General features: G+C 39.8%; 1 protein-coding gene across 2 annotated transcripts in view; it reads left to right on the forward strand.

Moving 5' to 3' along the window:
- The first annotated feature begins 12660 nt into the window (after positions 1-12660).
- LOC140532707 (sterile alpha motif domain-containing protein 9-like) overlaps positions 12661-21599 on the forward strand; it is a 46697-nt gene continuing 37758 nt past the window's right edge. The window contains exon 1 of one of the 2 annotated variants that reach the window (XM_072651490.1): positions 12661-12888. The gene's annotated coding sequence lies outside the window, so the exon portion shown is untranslated. The remainder of the gene's footprint in view (positions 12889-21599) is intronic. The other variant, XM_072651487.1, reaches the window with a different exon arrangement.

The following is a 21599-nucleotide window of genomic DNA, read 5'->3' on the forward strand; positions in this document are numbered from 1 at the left end:
GTACTCTTAGAGATGGGAGGGATCAGGGAAGGTTTAATAGAAGGATTGACACTGAAGTTGCATACTGGAGAAAGAGGATTTCAATGGATGGAGATGTGGAGAGAATTCATTTTAGGCATGGTGGATGGACTGAGAATGTATACAGAGGCAGGAGAAGGTGGGACAAGTTAGGGGAATGACCAGTATCCCACTATAGTTGGCATTTGGAGAGTGAAAGGGGTGTATACATGAAATAAGGTAGGAAAGGTGCTAGTGGAAAGCTGAATTGAACAGCTGGCTGTTAGGTAAAAGGGAAAGAACAATAAGAGGAAGCTATAAACCCTACTAGAGTTAAGAAATACCTACCAAGTTGTGGGTTGCAGGAAGGAGATAGGTTATATATCATGTAATGGGGGAATCCAAAGTTAAACATAGGAATTTAGAAATCACAGAAAGGCACAGAATTCCAGAGCTGGGTAAATATTATTTTTAACAAAGCCTGTCATATATTCTTTTCATGACATTTCTCCCATGCCTTCCTAGTCCTTTACTGTTATCATTAGAAACAGCTAGATGGCATAGTAGATAGAGTGCTGAACCAGGAGTCAGGAAAACCTGAGTTCAGATGCAGACATTTACTGGCTGTGTGACCTGAATATGTCATTTTGCCTCTGTTTGCTTCAGTTTCCTCTATTGCAAAATGGAGGCAATCGTAGTACCCATTTCTCGGAGTTGTTATGAGAATCAAATGAGATAGCATTGGTCAAGTACTTAGCACAGTGCCCATAACATATTAGGTGCCTAATAATGTTTCCTTCCTTTTCTTCTTCCTTCCTTTCTTCCTCCTTCCTTCTTTTCCTCTTCCTTCTCTCCTCTTCATTCTTCCTTTCTTCTCTCCCTTTCTCCCTCCCTTTCTCCTTCCCTCCCTCCCTTTCTTCTTTCCTTCCATACCAATCCTATATCGCAAGGGGAAAAAATGATAAAACATGGTAGGAATCATTCTGTTGCCAGCTAGCTGTCTGACTTTGTGCAAATCAAATTATCTCAGTGGGTCTCAGATGATCTCAAAATTTTCTTCCGGTCCTACAGTTCTTTTATTCTAAGATTTCTGTGTTTTGAGAGAACAGAAAACCACAGTAACTCTCTTCCTTTGTGTCCTTGAAGATAAATAACTGTGAGGATATGACAATGGAAGATGAGATGAGAAGCACACATTGGGTATTCAGTAAAGGTTTCATTGAGTGTTGATGATTTAAAAAAGGTGATTGGTATGAAGAAAGAGGAGACTGTGGTACAGGGTAGGGTTTCAGCCATCACTGAAACTCTCCAGTTAAAGGAATAGCAGTTCAAAGTTAAGAAAACACTGAGGAAGTTTGTGAGTTAGTGGATAAAAGCTTTCCTTTCTGTCTTATGGCTTCTGATATTTGCCCACTCTCTGACCTCCACGTAGAGAATGCTGCAGCATTTCCCAGAAGACCTATCACCATTATCCTACATCATGATTCGCCTGGAAGTGGCCTACTGTTTAGAAAAACATTTGTTTTAATCTAATACACATGTGAAATAAAATGTATAGAAGGAAGAGTGCTGTGATATGTATTTATTTTCTTAGTGTTTGAGTCCAATAGGATATAATCTATTTTAAATTCTTTTGTAGTGACATACTTTGTACTTGCAATCTATTTCCAGTTAAAAGGGGAGACATTTTTAGAGGTCTGTTGTGAAATGTGCTAGAATTCAAAAATTTCAGCATAAAATTCTTTCAAGCCAAGTCAACAGGCATTTATTACTGGATTCACAATGTCACCATGATTCAGCGTTTGATCTCAGCATTTGGCGACCAAGTCCTAAAACTGCCTTGTCCAAAGAAATGTTCTGTTTTCTAAAAGAAACTCAACAAAAATGAAATATAATGAAGACTTGATTTTTCTGTAGGATTTTACATGGTTTGAGAACTATAAATGTCCCTAGGACAGAATTGAAGTCATCACAGAACAAATATGATGGATGTGTCAAAAGGCAAAATCATAGAACTCTTGCCACAAAAAGCAATATTTGAAATTGTTCATTCTGCCCAAATTTAATGCATCTAGTATAAGGGAAGAGGTCAAATGAGAAAAATATTTGTATCAGACATCACTGATACATTGGTATCCAAGATATGTGGACATCTGACGTGTGTTTTTCTTTGTATAATCAAAAATATGTAGATAAATTGTATGTATGTGTATGTGTGTGTTCACTAGCAAAACTAAAAGCAATTCCCAATAGATCAGTAAGTCCAAGAATATGAACAGTTCATAGGAGAATGATAAACTAGCAACAATCATATGAAAGAATGCTCCAAATCACTAATAGTAAGAAATGCAAATCAAACAATACTGAGGTTTTAGTTTACATCCAGCAAATTAGCAGGTACGACAAAAGATGAGAATGACCATTGCTGGAGAAGTTGATGGAAGCTAGGCACACTATCAAATTGTTGGCAGAATTGTGAATTGAATTAAGTACAATCATTTTGGAAAGCAATTGTAGTTTTGTAAATAATGACTAGAACGTTCATAACCTTTGACCCAGAGACTTCCATTGCAAGATTTATACCCCAAAGAGGCCTTTGATAGGAAGAAAATGTCCATATACACCAAAATATTTACAGTATCCCTTCTTATGGCAAACAGGAAACAAAGTAGATGCTCATTGATATACTATCTGATGCAAAGTTAAGTAAGCAGAACAACAAAAAAAAAATATACAAAACTGCAACAACGTAAATGGAAAGAACAGCCACAAAACAGCAAATGTTGTAACATTAAAGAGAATATTGCATAGCCTCAAAAAAGAGACATGTGAAGACAAATCTGCTCCTTTGCTGAGTTGGGAAGTCCATGGGTATGGTACATTATATGTACTTGCTTTTTTCTTCTTCCTTCTTTAAAAAAAAACTACATGTTATATGAAATGGTTATCAGATAGGAGAGAGGGAAGAGTGGGAGAAATCCTTGTGATGCAAAAAAAATGAATAAAATTTACTTAAAAAAAATTTTACCAAAAAAACCCCCAAAGGAACTGTTCTTGTTTTTAAATTTTGTTTTGCTGTTGCTTAAATTTGTTTAATAGTAATAATAGCTACTAGCATTTATGGGACAACTAGATGGTACAGTGGATAGAGTGTTGAGCCCGGAGTCAGGAAGACTCATCCATCTGAGTTCAAATTTGGCTTTAGACTAATTATGTGACCCTGGGCAAGTCACTTCACTCTGTTTGCCTCGGTATCCTCACTTGTAAAATGAGTGGAGAATGAAATAGTGAGTATCTTTGACAAGAAAACCCTAATTGGAGTCAGGAGAAAATCAGACATGACTGAACAACAACTCACATTTACGTAGCACTTTAAGATCTGCTAAAGGCTTTTAAGACATGATCTCATTTTATTCTCACCACAGCCTTGGGAGGTAAAGGTCTTTTCTTGATCAATAATTCTTGGTTGTTAGCACTCTTTCTTGAAATTATTTGTATAGTCCTGTAAATACTTTGTAATTGCTTATCTACATACATGTTGTATAAATGGTTACCCTTGAACTGTTCATTGAGGGAAACCAGAATTTAAAGAGATGAAAGGGGGACGGGGTGCATTTCAGGTATGGCTTTCAACAACTAGCCTAGACTGGAGAGCGCATGAAAGGAAATAAGATGAAATGAGCCTGAAAAAGTAGATCAAGGTCTTTGCATGCTTGGCTGAGTATTTTCTGCTCTAAATGTGTGATCTTATGATACTATTATTTCTTTTTTAGTTTATAAGCTGGGTCTTAAGCCCATTCACACAAGACTCTCTTCCCTGGTGGAAAAAGAGAATGATTGTATAACTCTCCATGCCTATCTGAGTTACAGATTGCAGTTGGTAAAATCTGGGGAGAAGAGTTTTTCCTTCTAACTTTGAGAGAGGACACATAAAGTTCCTGGTTTCCTTCAGGAAAAGAGGGAGAGAGAGAGGGATGGAGAAAGGAAGGAAGGAAAAAAGGAAGGAAAAGGAAGAAAGAAGGAAGAAAAAGGAGGAAGGAAAAGGAAGAAGGAAGGAAGAAAGGAAGGAAAAGGAAGAAAGAAGGAAAAGGAGGAAGGAAAAGAAAGAAGGAAGGAAAGAAGGAAGGAAGGTAAAGGAAAAAATTAAGGAAGGAAAGAAAAGAAAGAAGAAAGGAAGGAGTAAGGGAGGGAGGAAAAAAGGGAGGGAGGAAAAAAGGGAGGGAGGAAAAAAGGGAGGGAGGAAAAGAGGAAGGCAGGAAGGAAGGGAGGGAGGGAGGAAGGAAGAGTGAAAGGGAAGGAGGCAAAGAAAGAAGCCATCTATTTTTGAAAGCCTGCAAATGAAGAATGATTTTTGTATTTTTAAGACATTGAAAAAATAAAAACTATTTCATGATGTGAACATTATATAAAATTCAAATTTCAGTGTCATAAATAAAGTTTGATTAGCACAGAGTCAACACTCATTTGTTTACAGATTGTCTATGGCTGATTCTTGGAACGGTGGCAGAGTTTGGTAGTTGCCCAGGAGAGACCCTAGGTGGCGCTCTCATCACTTTCTGCTTCAGGAATGTGGGGTAAATACAAGGGGTCCAGTTATAATTTGGTGACACACACATCACCTTGCCTCAACATTTTTATCTATTTATTTTTATGACCAGTGCATATCCCTCAAGAAAAGAAAAGAGGACTTTTAATGCTGTGCTTTTTTTTAAAAAAAAAAATTTATTTGTTTTTAGTTTTCAACATTCACTTCCACAAGATTTTTGAGTTCCAGATTCTGGCTCCATCTCTCCCCTCCCCCACCCCAGGATGGCATGTAATTTGATATAGGCTCTACATATACATTCATATGAAACCTACTTTCATATTATTTATGTTATAAAGAAGAATCAGAACCAGGGAGGAGGAGAAGGGCAATTATGGAGGTTCTATCCTTGGCTGCCTATAAATGTGAAGGAATCTGGAATATCTGCAAGGTATTGAACAGCAGTTCAAACTTGAACAGCAATAAATTGTATAAAATGGCTCCCCAAACACTTTTAGTCAGATGTCATGCTACCTAAATGTCCATGACTATTCCATTACTTATGAGTGAGACCATGTACCCTTGTCCTCCATTTACAATCTATCCTAATGCTTCATTTCAGTATGTAGGTGACCCTGAGCTCTCCAGGGTCATGACAATGGAGAACAACACCTCCAAAGCTAGAAAGATTTGGAATAAGGACACATAGGGCCCTTAATAAAGACCCATCGGGCCCTCTTCTCTTCTCCACAGGGGTTGGCTGCACAGGATGACAGTTAAGGATAGTGGACTGGAAATATTGCTATTCCCAAGGCTCTCAATTTCAGAGTCCTGAGCTATCTTCATCAGAGTCTGAAAGGAGGTGGTCAGCAAGGTAGTGGTGGTGGCAGCTTAACTTACCTGGTGCATGCTGCTTCCTGTCTCTCTCTTGGTGCCTTGATGTTTCAGCTTGGCTGACTGCCCTGTCCTGTGCATGGCATATTGTTATACATCATATTGATATTTTTTGAAAAAAATTGTTTAGGCAAGAGTTTTCATGATATATATGAACATATTTTCTGAAAGTGTTCCTAAGACTCACAATAATGACCTTTGCATGTCCTGGTACTTTCTCTTAAATGTCGTTTTAGACTTAGACATACCTCACTCTCCACTTCTGTTTTATGCTCTATATCTCTCATAAACTATGCACACACATTGGTCCATGCTCTCAGTCTTGTCTATCTAGTCTACATAGAGGGTAGGGGTTGTACCTGTTTCTAGCTTATCTTCTTTATTCAGCACCCTGGACAGGGACAGTGGGTCCCCAGTAAATCCCATTTGGTGAGTACTGTGATTGTTGTTCCTTTGTTCTGTGATCTGGCTGGCCACTCTCTGATTAGCCATCTCTAAACATTACTGTCTCATACTGAATGCTTGGGCTGTTTACACAATTAGATCAGTCTCCACACACAGTTAGATCAGTCTCCACAATTTGGCATGTAAACTTCCAGAATTTAGAGTTAGAATTCACTGGTTCTGGTCCCAAATGCTATGAGACACAACCAATTGAAATCTAGGCTGCAATCTGACAATTTTTTAAACATTTAGACAAAACCAACAGATTTTACTTTGCACATGCTTGACATGTCATTAATCTAATGTCAAAGTCACCAACCCTTACTTCTTTACCCCTAAAGTTTTCTACTATCACCTCTATCCACTTGAGAAAATGATTACTTAAACTCCTTCTAGGCTGAGTACTTCAGCCTCAGAAGTGGATATGTTTTATCCTGAAAGGATGCATTTTTAAAATATAATAAGATGATTTTTCACTACAAGGAATAATGCATATGATATTGCCACATACTGAGGCTTAAAAAAATAACCCTCCACACACAATTCCTGTTTTAAAAAGAGAGCAACATTAAAATACATCCAAAAACTTCACTACTACTTACGTCATGGAAGCCCTTACAATTTCTGCTTTTTTAATGATGTAGTGAAGTTCTATATCACTGGAATTTCCCCTTCCATTCTCCACTCCCAATAGAGCCCTCTCTTATAACAAAGAAATAAAATTGGGTAAAACAAATGGACACATAGACCATGTCTGGTAGTTTCAGTCCCATTCCATACCTGTTGTCTATCATTTCTATGGGAAAATGAGAGAAAAATTTCACCATTTGTCCTCTGGAGTCAAAATTGGTCATTGCATTGACCTTAGTCCTGATAACCTTTAGTGTTATTTTCCTTTACATGATTGTGGTCATTGTACAGAGTCCTCTTGTTTCTCCTTTCTTCACTCTGTTGAGGTTAGGGTGCTGTACCCCAAAATACCAACACACCAGGTCGTGCTCAGATGAATTCAACACAAGCCTTCTTAAAGCCAAAGTAAAACAAAGTTTATTAAAGATTCACCATACTGAGTTGACTCTTAAGGAGCCTAAGTATTTGTAACACTTGTATTCACAAGAGGACCAGATAGAATCTCAGCTAGACAGAGTCTGAGCTGGATTGAATCTGAGCAACTTCATGGAGGTGAGATGGAACTTAAATACAGAAAAAGACTCAGGGAAGCATCCATGTATCTATGGTCCCAGGGATGGTCTTGATAGATCAAACCCAGGGAGGATCCTGATGGGAGTGGCTGGTAATAGGATCAAATGGAGGAATATCAAAAGAATGATAAATAGAAGATAGGGAGTATCTGACCTAGGAGAAATGGAAGGGGAATCTAAGCAGCCCCCCCCTCCCCCACCAAGGCCAGAATTCCCAGGGCCCTTCAGACAAATGTGACATAAGTCTCCCCAATCTAAGGGGAAAAGGTCTTGGCTTGGGCTTGTACCCCATCAACTCCACATTAATTCATACAAGTTACCCTAAATTTCCCAGAATGCAATTATATTTCATCATACTCATATATCACAAATTGCTTATCAGTTTTCCAGTCTATGAATATAAATTTCTTTCCTAGTTGTTAGGATTTTTTTTTACTGTTTGCTTATTTATTTTTAGTTTTTAACATTCATTTCTGCAAAATTTTGAATTCCAAATTTTCTCTCCATCTCTCCCCTCCCCCTACCCCATAACACCTTGCATTCTGATTATCCCTTTCCTCAATATGCCCTCCCTTCTATTATACCCCTCCCTTACCTTATCTTCATTTTCTCTTTTCTTGTAGGGCAAGATTGATTTCTATATTGCATTACCTGTATTTCTTATTTCCCAGTTGTATGCAAAAACAATTCTCAACATTTATTCCTAAAACTTTGAGTTCCAACTTATCTCCCTTCATCCCTCCCCACCCATTCCCACTGAGAAGGCAAGCAACTCAATATAGGCTATATATGTGTAGTTTTGCAAAAAGCTTCCATAATATTCATGTTGTGTAAGACTAACTATATTTCCCTCCATCTTATCCTGCCCAACATATAGTCTATTCTCTCTTTTGACCTTGTCCCTCCCCAAAAGTGCTTATTCCTAATTACTCCCTTCCCCTATTTGCCCTCCCTTCTATCATCCCCCCCACCCCACTTGTCCCCTTCTTCCCTGCTTTCCTGTAGTGTAAGATAGATTTTCATACCAAATCGAGTGAGCCTGTTATTGCCTCCTTCAGCCAAATGTGAAGAGTAAGCTTCACTTTTTCCTTCTCACCCCCTCCCCTTTCTGCTCCATTGAAAAAGCTTTTTCTTGCCTCTTTTATGAGAGATAATTTGCCCCATTCCATTTCTCCCTTTCTCTTCCCACCATATTATTCTCTCACCCCTTAATTTTGTTTTTTTTAGATATCATCCCTTCTTATTCAGTTCACCCTGTACTCTCTCTCTATATATATACACACACACACACACACACACACATTATGTGTGTATGTGTATAATCTCTCCCACTACCCAAATATTGAGAAAAGCCTCAAGAGTTACAATTATTATCTTTCCATGTAGGAAGGTAAACACTTCAACTTTAGAAAGTCCCTTATGATTTCTCTTTCCTGTTTACCTTTTCATGCTTCTCTTGATTTTTGTGTTCAAAAGTCAAATTTTCTATTCAGTTCTGGTCTTTTCACAGAATGCTTGAAAGTCTTCTATTTCATGGAATGACCATTTTTTCCCCTGAAGTATTATATTCAGTCTTGCTGGGTAGGTGATTCTTGGTTTTAATCCTAGTTCCTTTGACTTCTGGAATATCATATTCCAAGTCTTATGATCCCTTAATGTAGAAGCTGCTAGATCTTGTGTTATCCTGATTGTATTTCCACAATATTTGAATTGCTTCTTTCTAGCTGCTTACAATATTTTCTCCTTGACCTGGGAACTCTGGAATTTGGCTACAATATTCCCAGGAGTTTCTCTTTTCAGATCTCTTTCAGGAGAGGATCAGTGGATTCTTTCAATATTTATTTTGCCCTGTGGTTCTAGGATATCAGGGTAGTTTTCCTTGATAATTTCGTGAAAGATGATATCTAGCCTCTTTTTTTGATCATGACTTTCAGGTGGTCCTATAATTTTTAAGTTATCTCTCCTGGATCTGTTTCCAGGTCAGTTGTTTTTCCAATGAGATATTTCACATTATCTTCTATTTTTTCATTCTTTTGGTTTTGTTTTATGATTTCTTGGTTTCTCATAAAATCATTAGCTTCCATCTGTTTTATTCTAATTTTTAAAGAACTATTTTCTTCAGTGAGCTTTTGAACCTTCTTTTCCATTTGGCTAATTCTGCTTTTTAAAGCACTCCTCATCATTGGCTTTTTGGACCTCTTTTGCCAATTGAGTTAGCCTACTTTTAAAGGTGTTATTTTCTTCAGCATTTTTTTGAGTCTCCTTTACCAAGCTGTTGACTCACTTTTTAAGCTTTTCCATAGCCTGAGACCATTGCATATTTATTTTGGAGGTACTGGATGCAGAACCTTGACTTCCTCTGACAGTATGCATTGTTATTCCTCATTTGAAAGGATGAAAGAAAATAACCTGTTCACCAAGAAAGTTACTTTCTATAGTCTTACTTTTTTTTCCCTTTTTTGGGCATTTTCCCAGCCAGTTACTTGACTTTTGGATCCTTTGTCAAGAGAAGGGTATACTCTGGGGACCTGAAAGTTCTCCGTTCTTCCAAGATGGCAATATCAAGGGAAAGGAGTTTACTCTTCTCCTGGACTGCACACTGGAAGCAACCAAAAACTTTTCTGCCCAGAATCTGAGAGTAGTAGAATTCTCTCTCCATAGCTGCCTCTAGCTCTGTCAGCATTCCTCCTCCTCACCGCAGAGCCCAGCTCAGGGGTGAGATTCAGATCAGCTGTTCAATTTTCCCAGGGGGGTTTTAGGAGGAGGTCTCTAATAATGGATGCTGCTGCTGCTGCTGCAGTGGCAGCTACCAGAGGGACCAGACTGGATTCCCTTCTCATCCAAATAAAAAAGTTTTCTCATTTACCTTTGAAGCATTCTTTAGTGCTTATGGGTTGAGAGATTTGAGAACTTCTGCTGCTGCTGGGGATTCCACCTCCAAGGCCTGTTCTGGTCCTGTCCTGCTGGTACCCAGTGACCAAGGTTTGGATGGGCTCCATGGGCTGCACTCCACTCTGCACCCCATGCAATAGACCTTTCCTGTTGGTTTTCCAGGATACCTTGGGCTGGAAATCTCTTTCATTCTGTTGTTTTTTGGCTTCTGTTGCTCTAGACTTTGTTTAGAGTCATTTTTCACAAGTATTTTATGGGCTGTGGGGGAAGGGCTAGAGTTTGTGCGTCTTTCTACTCTACCATCTTGGCTCCGCCCCAGGATTCTTTTTGCTAGAAAAAAAGTAATGGCATAAATTTTTGCTGTTCATTTATTTCAATGATATCTGACTCTTCATGACCCCAATATAAATATTTTGACCCTGACCATGACATAAATATTTTGGTATATATGAGTTCTTTCCCTCTGCCTTTGACTGTCTAGAGCTAGCAGTAGGATAATTGGGTCAAAGCACACCAACAATTTAGTCACTTTTCTTTCCTAGTTCCAAACTGTTTTCTGAAACAACTGTACACATTCATGGTTCCACTCATGAAAAAAAGATCCAGTGGCACCTGTCCCTTCTTCCCTGTACGGGAGACCTCAAAGCTTCACTTCTACATGCACCCCTTAAAAACTTCTAACACCAGGTAATGTTAACAGAATTTTACTGAGCCAGTCTCTACCCCAGACCTGCAGAACATATGGTGCATGTGTCACTTGTAGTCTACCAAAGAATTTCAGGCAGCCCTTTGAAAAAATGTAGAGAGATGTAAAAGAAAGCAAGGAGATAATGAATATTTTGTCCATGCCCTGCTAAACCCACCCTCCACTAGTCACTATTGTGTCCAGCATGTAACTTGGTGGGTGGGTTGCCACTGCACACTCTCTCCTATTTGTCACATGACTTGTGACAACCAACCATCATTATACCTTTACTTGGAAAAGGACCCACTAAAAACCTATCTGCAGCCTGAACTTATCCCCTACCTACTGCCAAGTTGTGCAAGTCTACTTTAACCCAAGAATGATGAAACAACAGGTCAGAGACAAAGTGCCAGTAATCAGGTAGACATTTAATTAATTATTTTAATTATGAGGAGCAGATTTACAAATTGGGAATTCTCCTGATCAGAATTCCACCTTGCTGAAGTGAAGACAGAGATTATGTGTGTGTGTGTGTGTGTGTGTGTGTGTGTGTGTGTCTGACAGTGGAAAGGAAGGGGGAAAGTGGATTACAAACAATCATTCCCAAGGCTTGAGTGGTTTCCCACAAGAAACCCACATATGGAAGACAGTACAAGCATTTTGGAGTCCTGTGAGAGCACTATTGCTGGGTTCCTTGGGGGCTGTTACTTGGTGGGTCACAGGACTAGAGTACTACAACAGGAACAGGTTCTACAATCTTTGATTCACTTCATTTCAGGTATGCAGGTAGAAGGATACTAGTGATTGTGAACCTGGTCAAAGTTCGATTGATCAGTTCAAACTGTACTATGAGCTCTCTCACAAGACAGACAATTCTGAAAAATTGAATCTATTAGTATATTCATCACACATATCAAATCAATTATTATAAATATCAGAATTTCACAACCTTAATCTTTAAAAAGATCCCCTCTCTCTCCCAATAACAAGCATTTTCTTTATCTCATTCTTAGTTTTCTTTCTGAGAAGGATGTGAATGGCTGAAATTTTTACCTTTTTAAGGTAAAATTTTATCTAGATCCTTACACTATTAGCTCAAGAAATTATGGGAAGTGCAGACCTGAGTTGACATCATTCTGAAAAGACAACATATGATTTCAGGAAGTGATACCTTACCTCCCAGATCCTACAATAGCTCAACCCACTGTATTAATAAGCTAATACATCTTAAGAGTTAAATTTCAATGTTTTCTGGAGTTTCTCCAAAGGGATTATATGTTTATTAATTCCTCAGTAGAAATTACCAATTTGGTCATTGGAAGTAGTTCAGTCAAACTACTTAGTAATCCTCCAACCTGTCACATAAATACTGTTGTTGTTTGGCCTTCATGCTTGAAGGGGACCATGACATCAGGAAGATGATGCCATGACTTGCAAATGAATTGAATCTGTGAGGCAGAGTTGTGCAAAGACAACAGCCTCATTTTCTCCTCCTGGATCCAGTGGCAATATATCTATCAGGAAGAATGGAGATGACTCCAGATGTGGTGGGAGACCTTGGTCTTTTTAAGGTAAGGTCTTTTACAGGCTTCAGTTTGACTGAGGCAACATTCATTCAGTAATTAAGACTAGGTAGGAAGTGAGGCAAAGAATGACCTGTTTTTACCAATTAAAAAAATAAAGAAGTCAATCTGGGAGGGGAAGACCCTCAGGGTTTCGGGTCAAAACAAAAACAGCTGCTATTTACACTCAGTCTGAACCAACTGGGCCCAAAGAATGACCAAGTGAGGCTTGGGTAAGAACCTATTGTCAATTAGTCATTCAGCACCAGTACGACTTGGGTTTAAAGCATGATCCTTCAGAGAGAAACCAAACCTGTAAACCCCAAGATATCTTGCTAGGTTTCAGCAATCAAAATTAATATTCCTTCAGGCAGAGTACCCACAAAAAAGGACTGTGGACTCAGGAACAGAAGGGGTGGGGTTAGAAGGAAGGAAGCTTAAATGAAAGTGAAACCTATTCTCTCCTGCCTTTACTTGTTCAGGGTTACTTCCTCTAAAGTTAATAATACCAAAGCCTTCAGAAATTCAGCCTACTCCTCTCGAACCTCTGGAGAAAAAGCATTGCAATTTGCTGATTAAGTTATTAGAAAATTTATTCCATTGAAAGCCTATGCTTTTACAAGAAGGAATAAAATATTATACATTCCAAGATTTTACTTTCTAAGGAGAATTCTCAGGACAGATCCGGTAAGTTCCTAAATTAATCAATAGTTTATTTCCTTTATTAGACTTAATAACAGTGGATTTACTGTTTGTTGTTGTTGTCATGGTCTTTAAACAAATAAAACTAGACATATGTATGCATATATGTGTTTGTGTATATACAAATACATATACATATACCGATACAGGGTATCCCAAAGGTCTTAGTAGAGTTTTAAGATTATTCAGATTTAAAACTATATTAAGACTTCTGGGATAATCTGTATTTTAGTACATATACATCCATCCGTGTGTGTGTGTGTGTGTGTGTGTGTACACAAACTTATATGTAATCAGTATCTCTAAATTTCAATGGCTCCAAATATAGGAGCAAATGAATAATTGCCAAATGAGGCTTTTCTTAGCAGTCATAGAAGATGGGGAAAAGGAGGGGAAAGCTTCCCATAAGGCACTGTAGGGGTACTCTCGTGTGTGTGTGTGTGTGTGTGTGTGTGTGTGTGTGTGTGTGTGTGTTGTTGGGGAGGTGGGTCACAAGGGATCTCCTTTGCAAACTTTAAATCAGAGTTTTGAAATGTGAATCTTCACACAGGGCTAGTTCTCTAATTCTATATGTTGGGTGGGGAAGTAAAAGAGAAAGCTCTACATGGTATTTGAGACAGTCAAATGATAGACTGGCTGGTGACATTAAAATGAAATAATTTGGAGGCCAAATGGCTGACAATTTGGGATTTTTATTGACAACAGACTCACATCCCCCTTCATCTTCCTTTCACCACCGGGAGGAGAGGGTTGGGGGAGGGTGGCTGTTAGAGGGGCGGGGACAAACCAACCAGCCAACCAACCACCAACCGGGGCTGTAGCATTCTGCCTAAAGGGCATCAGCCTGCGGTGCAGGAAAATGAAACTAACATTCAAGAAAGGGATTTCTCCCACCCCACTTGCAACAGAGGAGAGGCAGGGATACTGACAAAATGTGGAAAGCCAGGAAAAAGTGGAAATGGAAGGAGCTGCCTGGTTTTCTTTGGCTTTTGTTATTTTATTGGGAAAATATTTTTTTAAATGGATTGTGAATTTTTAAAGCAGTGTTTAAAATAAAGTGTTCATTCATATGTTGTAATGCAGGCCTTCACTCTCCAAAAGGATTTCTAAAAGCTATGTCATAGGAAATTTTTAAATGCATAATATATGTATGAAATGACTAATATGGAAATGTTTTACATGATTGCACATATATAACCTATATCTGTTTCCCATCTCAGGGAGGTAGGAGGGGAGAAAGGCAGAGAGGGATAGAATTCAAAACTTAAAAAAAAAAAGCCCAAATGTTAAAAATTGTTTTAACATGTAATTGGGGGGAAATATATATTGTAAAAATAATATATGTGTGTATATACACACACCTCTAGATATGTATGTATGTATGCATATATACACACATCTTATAGATAAATATAGATAGGAATTTATATAAAGATATATACACACATACATATACACATATACTACAAGATAATTATAATTCCTGTACCAAAGAACTAGCAGGGTAGTCCTAATTTTAAGAGATCATCTAAATCTAATTTAAGATAATATGTCCACCCCTAAGGACCACTGTCATTTTCATAGAGGATTAAAATAGAAACTAGTCAGAAAATTACTAATTCAGCAAGTTTTTTGAGACAAAAGTTGTATTCAACAATGTGCGAGTTTCCATTTTTAGTTTAGTTTTAGCTTCTTTTATGAAAAGAAATTCTTTCAATATCTGCTGACACTGTGGATGAGTCAGCTTCTGGACTAGTATTGATAAGACTTGATTTCTGGACCTTGGACAAATGACTGTCTCTGAACCTTAATTTCCTGATTCTTCTAAGTAAGCAGAAGGTAGCACTGGAGAATTAGAAACTGAGCTGCCAGTCTGAGGCAAAGAACAACCCAGTACTACTGTCTTCACCTACCTTCATAAAGGCAGAAATCTTAGGTGCTCACTTCCATTCAGGAATATCGATTTCTCATTCTCCTTTTGGAAGGCATGGGTTGCTTTTCAAAGGTTGGTGAGTCAAATGGCCCCTGTTGGTGAAAAGGAGAGTGAAACAATGATTGTGCCAGCTCCTTCCCAAACCCATCATTCCTAGGAGCTCAGTTATTTCTCTGGGGTATATGGATTTAAAATCTGTTGCCAGCCCTGTAAGAGTCCAAAACCTATCTTCCACTTTGTCCAACTGTTGAGATTTAAGGGTGCTTGGGACCCCAAAATACTGACATGTTGGATCCTGCCTGAATGAATTTGACTCAAGCCTTTTTTCAGGCAAAGAAAAAGTTTATTAAAAATCTGCCATATTGGCCAGACTCTTAAGAAATCTCACCATTGGCTAGACTCTGAGTATTTGAGAATCTGAGTATTTGAAATGCTAATGCGAGTGAGGCAGATTGAATCTGAGTTAGATTGAATCTAAGCATTTTCATGGAGACAAAATGGATCTTATATACAGAAAGACTGTGGGAAGGATCTAGGGGTGGAGTGACTGGAGGAAGGGTCCAGGGAAGGTCTTGATGGGAGTGGTCAGTAGCTGGGGTGACTAGAAGTCCAACCTCAAGAACCAAGAAAATGGGATTAAGGGTGGAAAGTAGTTGAAGGCTACCTAGAGTTAACAGACAATGGAGGGCTAGGCTTAGTTAAGGGTAACAGAGATTTGGACGTAGCGATAGTGGAAGGCTTATGGACTCAGTTGAATTGCCAGATCAAGTGGGAACATTCAAGGAGAGTTTAAGAGGGTTTGAAAAGTCTATACCCCATCACAACCATTCAAAAGTGGCTCTGTGCACCAGAGTTAAGTCTAAACCAAACATTTTATCTTGCTAAAATAAGAAAAATGCTCTCTCTTCCTCTCACTTTTTATCTGTAAATATTAACTGAGACACAACTCTTGGCTTTGAATTGCTGTGAGTGAACAACTTTATCCCATTTGCTAACTTAAGAAACAAAGTAAATACTGATAGTTGATGGAGGTCTGGTGCAGGTGCAGAGTACTTCAGCAAGCTTCCAGGAGAATCCTGATGATGTAAAATGTGTTGCATGTGTAGACTTCCTATAAATGAGGGTATTGTGGTTTAGGGGTGCTAAGAACCCTGAAATGACAGGGCAAAGGGCAGGTCTGCTTTGAAAGAATTCACCCACTCAAACCTTCATTCAGAGACAAGGTTTATTATGCCGCCAAAGAAAGCAGGTGGGATTTTAAGAATCTGCCCAGTTGATAGTGACAAGACTGACCTTTTTTTATACAGAAAAAAGATTGTGGGAAGACATGGATGGGATCAAGGAGTGGCCAATAGTTTGGGGTGACCTGGAGTTAATAGAGAAGGGGTCAAGATGGAATTAAGGGTAGTAGCAGACAATGAAGGGTTGGGGTGGGTTGAAGATAATAGAGAATTGAGTGTTGGGCTGGGTGGGGGGAGGGGAACACAATGGAAGGATAATTGAAAAGATTACTGGGATGGGCTGATTCAAGGGCTGGGTTCCTGAAATTAATGGGAAAGTTCAAAAGGGGACTCATTCCAGAGCCCATATCCCATCTGGGGGTCACAGAAGGAGGAAAAGGCACACACACATGCCAGGCCTAGAGGCCTGAGGGCTACCCAAGTCTTACCTTACCTACCGCAGGTCTTCGGCTGGCCAAACCGGATAAACGTATGAGAGAAGAGACTTTCCAGAGTCGAACAAGGGTTAGGCTTTATTCAGGGTCTTGGTTACGTGTGCAGGGGGAATTCTTCCTTAGGAGAGAGAAATCTCCCAAGGAGGCAAAGATCTTACAGTAAGAGATTGGAAGTGGGAGAATGGGAGAATGGAAGAGGGGGAGAGAGGGGAGAGGGAAGAAAGCAGAGAGGAAAGAGGGAAGAGGGGCCTTCTGTCCTATAAGGGCCCCTCAGCGCTAAGAGCGCCTTCAGGCTTTCCTGACCCTACTTAAGCTCTCCTGCCGCATAGTTTGCACCTGAATACCGTGCCTGTTAGATAACAATAGGTGTGCTCAGACCCGGGCCAATCTTGAGGGCGGGGATGCTCTCTCCCAGCATGTTTCCCACGGGAAGAGGTGGAAATGCACGAGATAGCTCGGTCTCACACCTCAATTCCCTGCTGTTCCCTGGGGGGCCTCATGAGAACTCTAAGGTTTAGAAGTCCTCACTTTTACCTGCCCGAGACTGTCCACATGGAACTGAGTTTACACCCCCAACACACACAGTGCTTACTATATGCCATGCATTTTTCTACTAAGCACGTCACAAATATTATCTCATTTAACCCTCACAACAACAGGTAGGCGCTGTTATTATCCCCATTTTACAGTTGGTTAAATGACTTGATTAGGATCACACAGCTAGGTGTCTGAGGCAGAATTTGATCTTAGGTCTTCCTGACAGACTCCAGACTCATGATTCCACTGTGCCACCTAGCTTCCTGGATGTAGTCTAACTGATTACAATTTTCTATCCATGAGTTAAGAGAAGACTCCACCCTCCTCTCCCAACTGACAGTAGAGCTGGAAGTGGAGGTCTCATCAAAGAGAGCTGAGTTAGCTACATCTCTTTCCTCCTTCTTTTTGGTATGCTATGGTGGTTTGGTTATTTTGCTGATGATATCTGGAGAGAGAAAATGCTATAGGGAGAAGCCTTGGGGATTTCTCTCTGGAGAGATTAGGGAGCCTAGAGAAGTAGCCAACAGGTCCTTGGCCTTTGTATTTGTGCTTCCTTCTAAGTGAAAAAACTTGTGGGATTTTAAAGGTCAAGAGAGTAAGCATCTGAACTTCTGGGGGGTCCAGCATTCTAGCACCCTAGCATCTAGATTTTGTAGCCAGCTCAGTGTCGGTGACAGGAACAAGGATGATCTTTGAGATCCTTAGTAACTGAAAGGAAGATGAAATTTGGTGGGACAAAAGTTATGTGGAAACTGAGCTAAGTTTGAGGCCACACCTCCAAGGGACCAATGAGGTATAGGGAAGAGTACCATGGGATATTTGGTCTTGCTTATGTAGCTTCACTCTCTGAGATCCAAGACACCAATATCTGCTGTCTCAGGGGTTTGGGGTACCCTGAGAGATTTGGGGCTCTTCATATCTAATAGCTTGAGCTTCCAGGCTAAGTGAGGAAGATACCAATTCCATTTAACCATTTAACATTCACTAGTTGTTGTTGTTTTTACTAGTTTGGATATTTATTCCAAGAACAAAGTACAAATACTTTTTTCCAATACCTTGGGGGGGGGGGGGCACTTCCCCTTATTCCACATTGATCTCTAGGGAGATTGGGTTGACTCCTATATAGCACTGGACTTACCAAGTTTACATCCAAATGTGTATATCAAAATAAAAAGTTCTCATATCAGTTACTACTGGGATAGGTCCCAAAAGTCACTCCCAAATGCTTCTGTGAGCATTAGGACTACATTGGCTGCAAAACCTTATGATGGCAAGCAAAATAGGATCTTCTGCTGTTTTTGTTTTAACATAATCAAGTGCTTCTGATTGAATCTTGCCTTTATGAATTTAGAGACTTCACAAGGAGTAAAGCACAGAAACAAGAGTTTCTTTAACTAGAAACAGTATATGTATTTGTATTGTTAATTATTTTAATGTGATTAAAGATCTTCCTCAACCATTAATGGGTTCTCAAGGGTTATGATGCCCTCTGACTCTAAAAAAGGTATAAACACTCTGAGTTGAGGTTTTATCTTGGGGCTTATTGACTGAAAGTGTTTGTTTGGCCAGACTAGGACTCTGGGAAGGCACTAAGGAGCCCCTCAGCTTTGAAAACCCAGATGTCAGTACTTCCCTCTCTGGTAACTATGGTCAGACAGTTGGGGTCCAACTGTCTGTTTAATTCAGGCAGGAGAAGCCTTTGATTTCTCTGTATTTTCTTTGAAGTTCAGGGTGCTGACTCCCCTGAATTAATCACCTTTTAAGAATGCAGATCTAAGAAACTGTGATAGCAGGCTTCCTGTGTATGTTGGGGTGCTTTCTGATACAAACCTAGAAACTGATACCTGGAGCTCTACATAGTCCTGGGAAAGAGAAGGTCCTGGCAACAGGTGTCCCTAAGCTAAAGAGTTTTTCCTAAACCAGGTTAGAAATGTCTCTTTTGCTCGTCACTCACTGGGCTCACAGGAATTTCACTTGTTCTGTGGGTCCATGGCCTTTATCAGGGTTGGTAGCTCACTCATCTGCCTTAAGGGTCTATAGAACCACTTCTAAAGAATTTTTGGTAACCTCTTCATTTGGGTTGATAATAATTAAGTGTCACTGCTACAATGCAAGAATGTCACCAGACCAGCAGGGCTTGATGGCAAATTGTAGGAATGTTAAGGTATCCTCGATGCAGAGTAGTCATGCCATATTGGAGGCCCTGCCATGCAAAAGCAAATTATTCCTGATTTTCCTCATGAAGAGGTCTTGGCATTGGCTCCTTGGGGATCACTGACCTTCAGTTTAAGGGTAGATAGGTGGCATGAGGTATAAGAGCTGATGGGAAAGGGAAGTTAGAAAGTTGTTGGTACTAACAGAGAAAAAAGGCTAGGATCTGGGAAGTGAAATGAATTTCTAAGATGGCTGCTCCTCTGAAAAGAAACCAAAACACAAGTGACCAGGAGCACCAAAAGGCCAAGGAAGAATCAACAGTTTTAGAAACCAAGCTTTCACCTCCCAGACCTGATGACCCCTCCCAGGTGCCCCATGATCCAGCGTCTCAAGAGACAGATGTATCAGGCTCCCAGGAGGTCAAACCAGTTGTTTCAGCTGCTCCACTTGAATGTGCTCCAAAGAGTCTTCTGCAAGATGATCCATGGGCAGCCTCTTCTTTTCAAATTCAGCTGCCTTTACCCAGGAAATTGAGAAGGCTCCTCTCCATACAGACCCCAAAAAGAGTACACCTAATTGTCAGCAAATGCCAAAGGCAATACTTCAGGCTCTACAAGCTCCAGTGATCAGTGAGAAAGGAAGGTATCTCTACCACACAACTAGGAAGCCCAGAGTTATTGTCAATCATCAGAGGATGGCACTATATGCTTGTCTTTACTGTGGAAAGGTTTTAAGGTCACACTCGTGCTTCTTTGCCAGTATGATGTCCCATCTAAAGATCTTGGAGAAGTTTCAATATCATGCTATTTAACAGCACTTGAACAGAAACTTCCAGAGTCATTCTGGTGTCCATGACTAGAAGAAAGGAGATACCTTGGCTGGAAACCAAGCTCAGATGAAATCCTCCTCTTTAACTAATCCCCTAGAACAGAGAATACATTCAAATGAGCAGTGACAGAATGCTAGCAATGGGAAGGAGAAGAGGGATCCTTCTTTACCTCAGCATAAGAATCCAATGGCCTTTAAGGGGCCCTTTCCATTGCCCCTGTTGTTCAGAAACCTATAGCCATTGCCTTCCTGAAAACACATGCTGTTATCAAAGTTACCGTAATGGTGGATAAGGCCACTTTTTATTTGTGTCCTTATTTTAAGCAAAGCTTCAGTGCTTCAAAAGCTATACTGACACCTTAGTGCCCCAACCAGTGAGCTGAGGAGCAGTGCTATAAACTTGTTGTTTATTGACTTAATTTCCATGAAACTACCACTTGCCTACAGAGTGGGATAGGGCTGGGAGAGGAGGCATTTTCTCAGGGTTTGGTTCTGGTTAGAGTGTGTTTGCCCTTCGTTGCCGAAGAAGATTGTGCCATCAGAGAAATGATGACATGACTTACACTTAACTTTGCTTTTGAGTGAGTGAGGGCTGTGCAGGTCACCAGCCTCACTTCTCCTCCAGAGCCATCTGAATCCAGTGACCAGATATTCATCAGGATGACTGGAGATGACCCAGGATGAAGCAATTGGGGTTAAGTGACTTGCCCAAGGTCACACAGCTAGTGAGCATCAAGTGTCTGAGGTGAGATTTGAACTCAGGTCCTCTTGACTCCTGCATTGGTGCTTTATCCACTGCACCACCTAGCTTCTTCCTCCTCTGGTTAGAGTAACACAGTAATGAAAGGGCCTTTGTTTATAATGTACTAACCTAGTTAGGTGAGAGGGGTTGGGGGTGAGGTGTGAAAGGCTACTAGGAATAAAGAAAGGAAGTATAAGATAAAATGGGAAGCATCAGGAGGAAAGAAACAAACTTGCCTTTGGGAAAAATAGATCGCAATCTCAGTCCCAGTATGTGTGTGTATGTGTGTGTGTATGTATAAATGTATGTGTGTTTGTGTCTGTGTAAAATCATTCTATACATACTTCTACTTATCAGTTCTTTCTCTGAGTCCAGATAGTAACTTCCTTTGCAGTTAGTATTTACCATAGCCAAATGACTTATTTGCTCAAAGATACTGTTACTACATACATTTTCTTGATTCTGGGTTTTTTTCTTCATTTTTTTTTTGCAAGTCTATCCATTTTTCTAGGATCATCAAATTCATCATTTCTTATAGCACAGTAGCATTCCATCACAATCACATATCACAACTTGTTTATCCATTCCCTAATTGATGGGCATTCCTGTGATTTCCACACAGAGATGCCATAAATATTTTAGAACATATAGGTTCTTTTCCATTTCCCCTAATCATCTTTGGAAACAGACCTAGTAGTGGTATTGTTGGGTCAAAGGGGATAGGAAATTTAATAACTCATTGGGCATAATTCCAGATTGCTCTCCAAAATGGTTAGGTCAATTAACAATTCCACCAATAAAGAATGTGTCCCAATTTTTCCACATCC

The sequence above is a fragment of the Notamacropus eugenii genome, chromosome 3, assembly GCF_028372415.1.
Source record: "Notamacropus eugenii isolate mMacEug1 chromosome 3, mMacEug1.pri_v2, whole genome shotgun sequence".
NCBI classification, from domain to species: Eukaryota; Metazoa; Chordata; class Mammalia; order Diprotodontia; family Macropodidae; genus Notamacropus; species Notamacropus eugenii.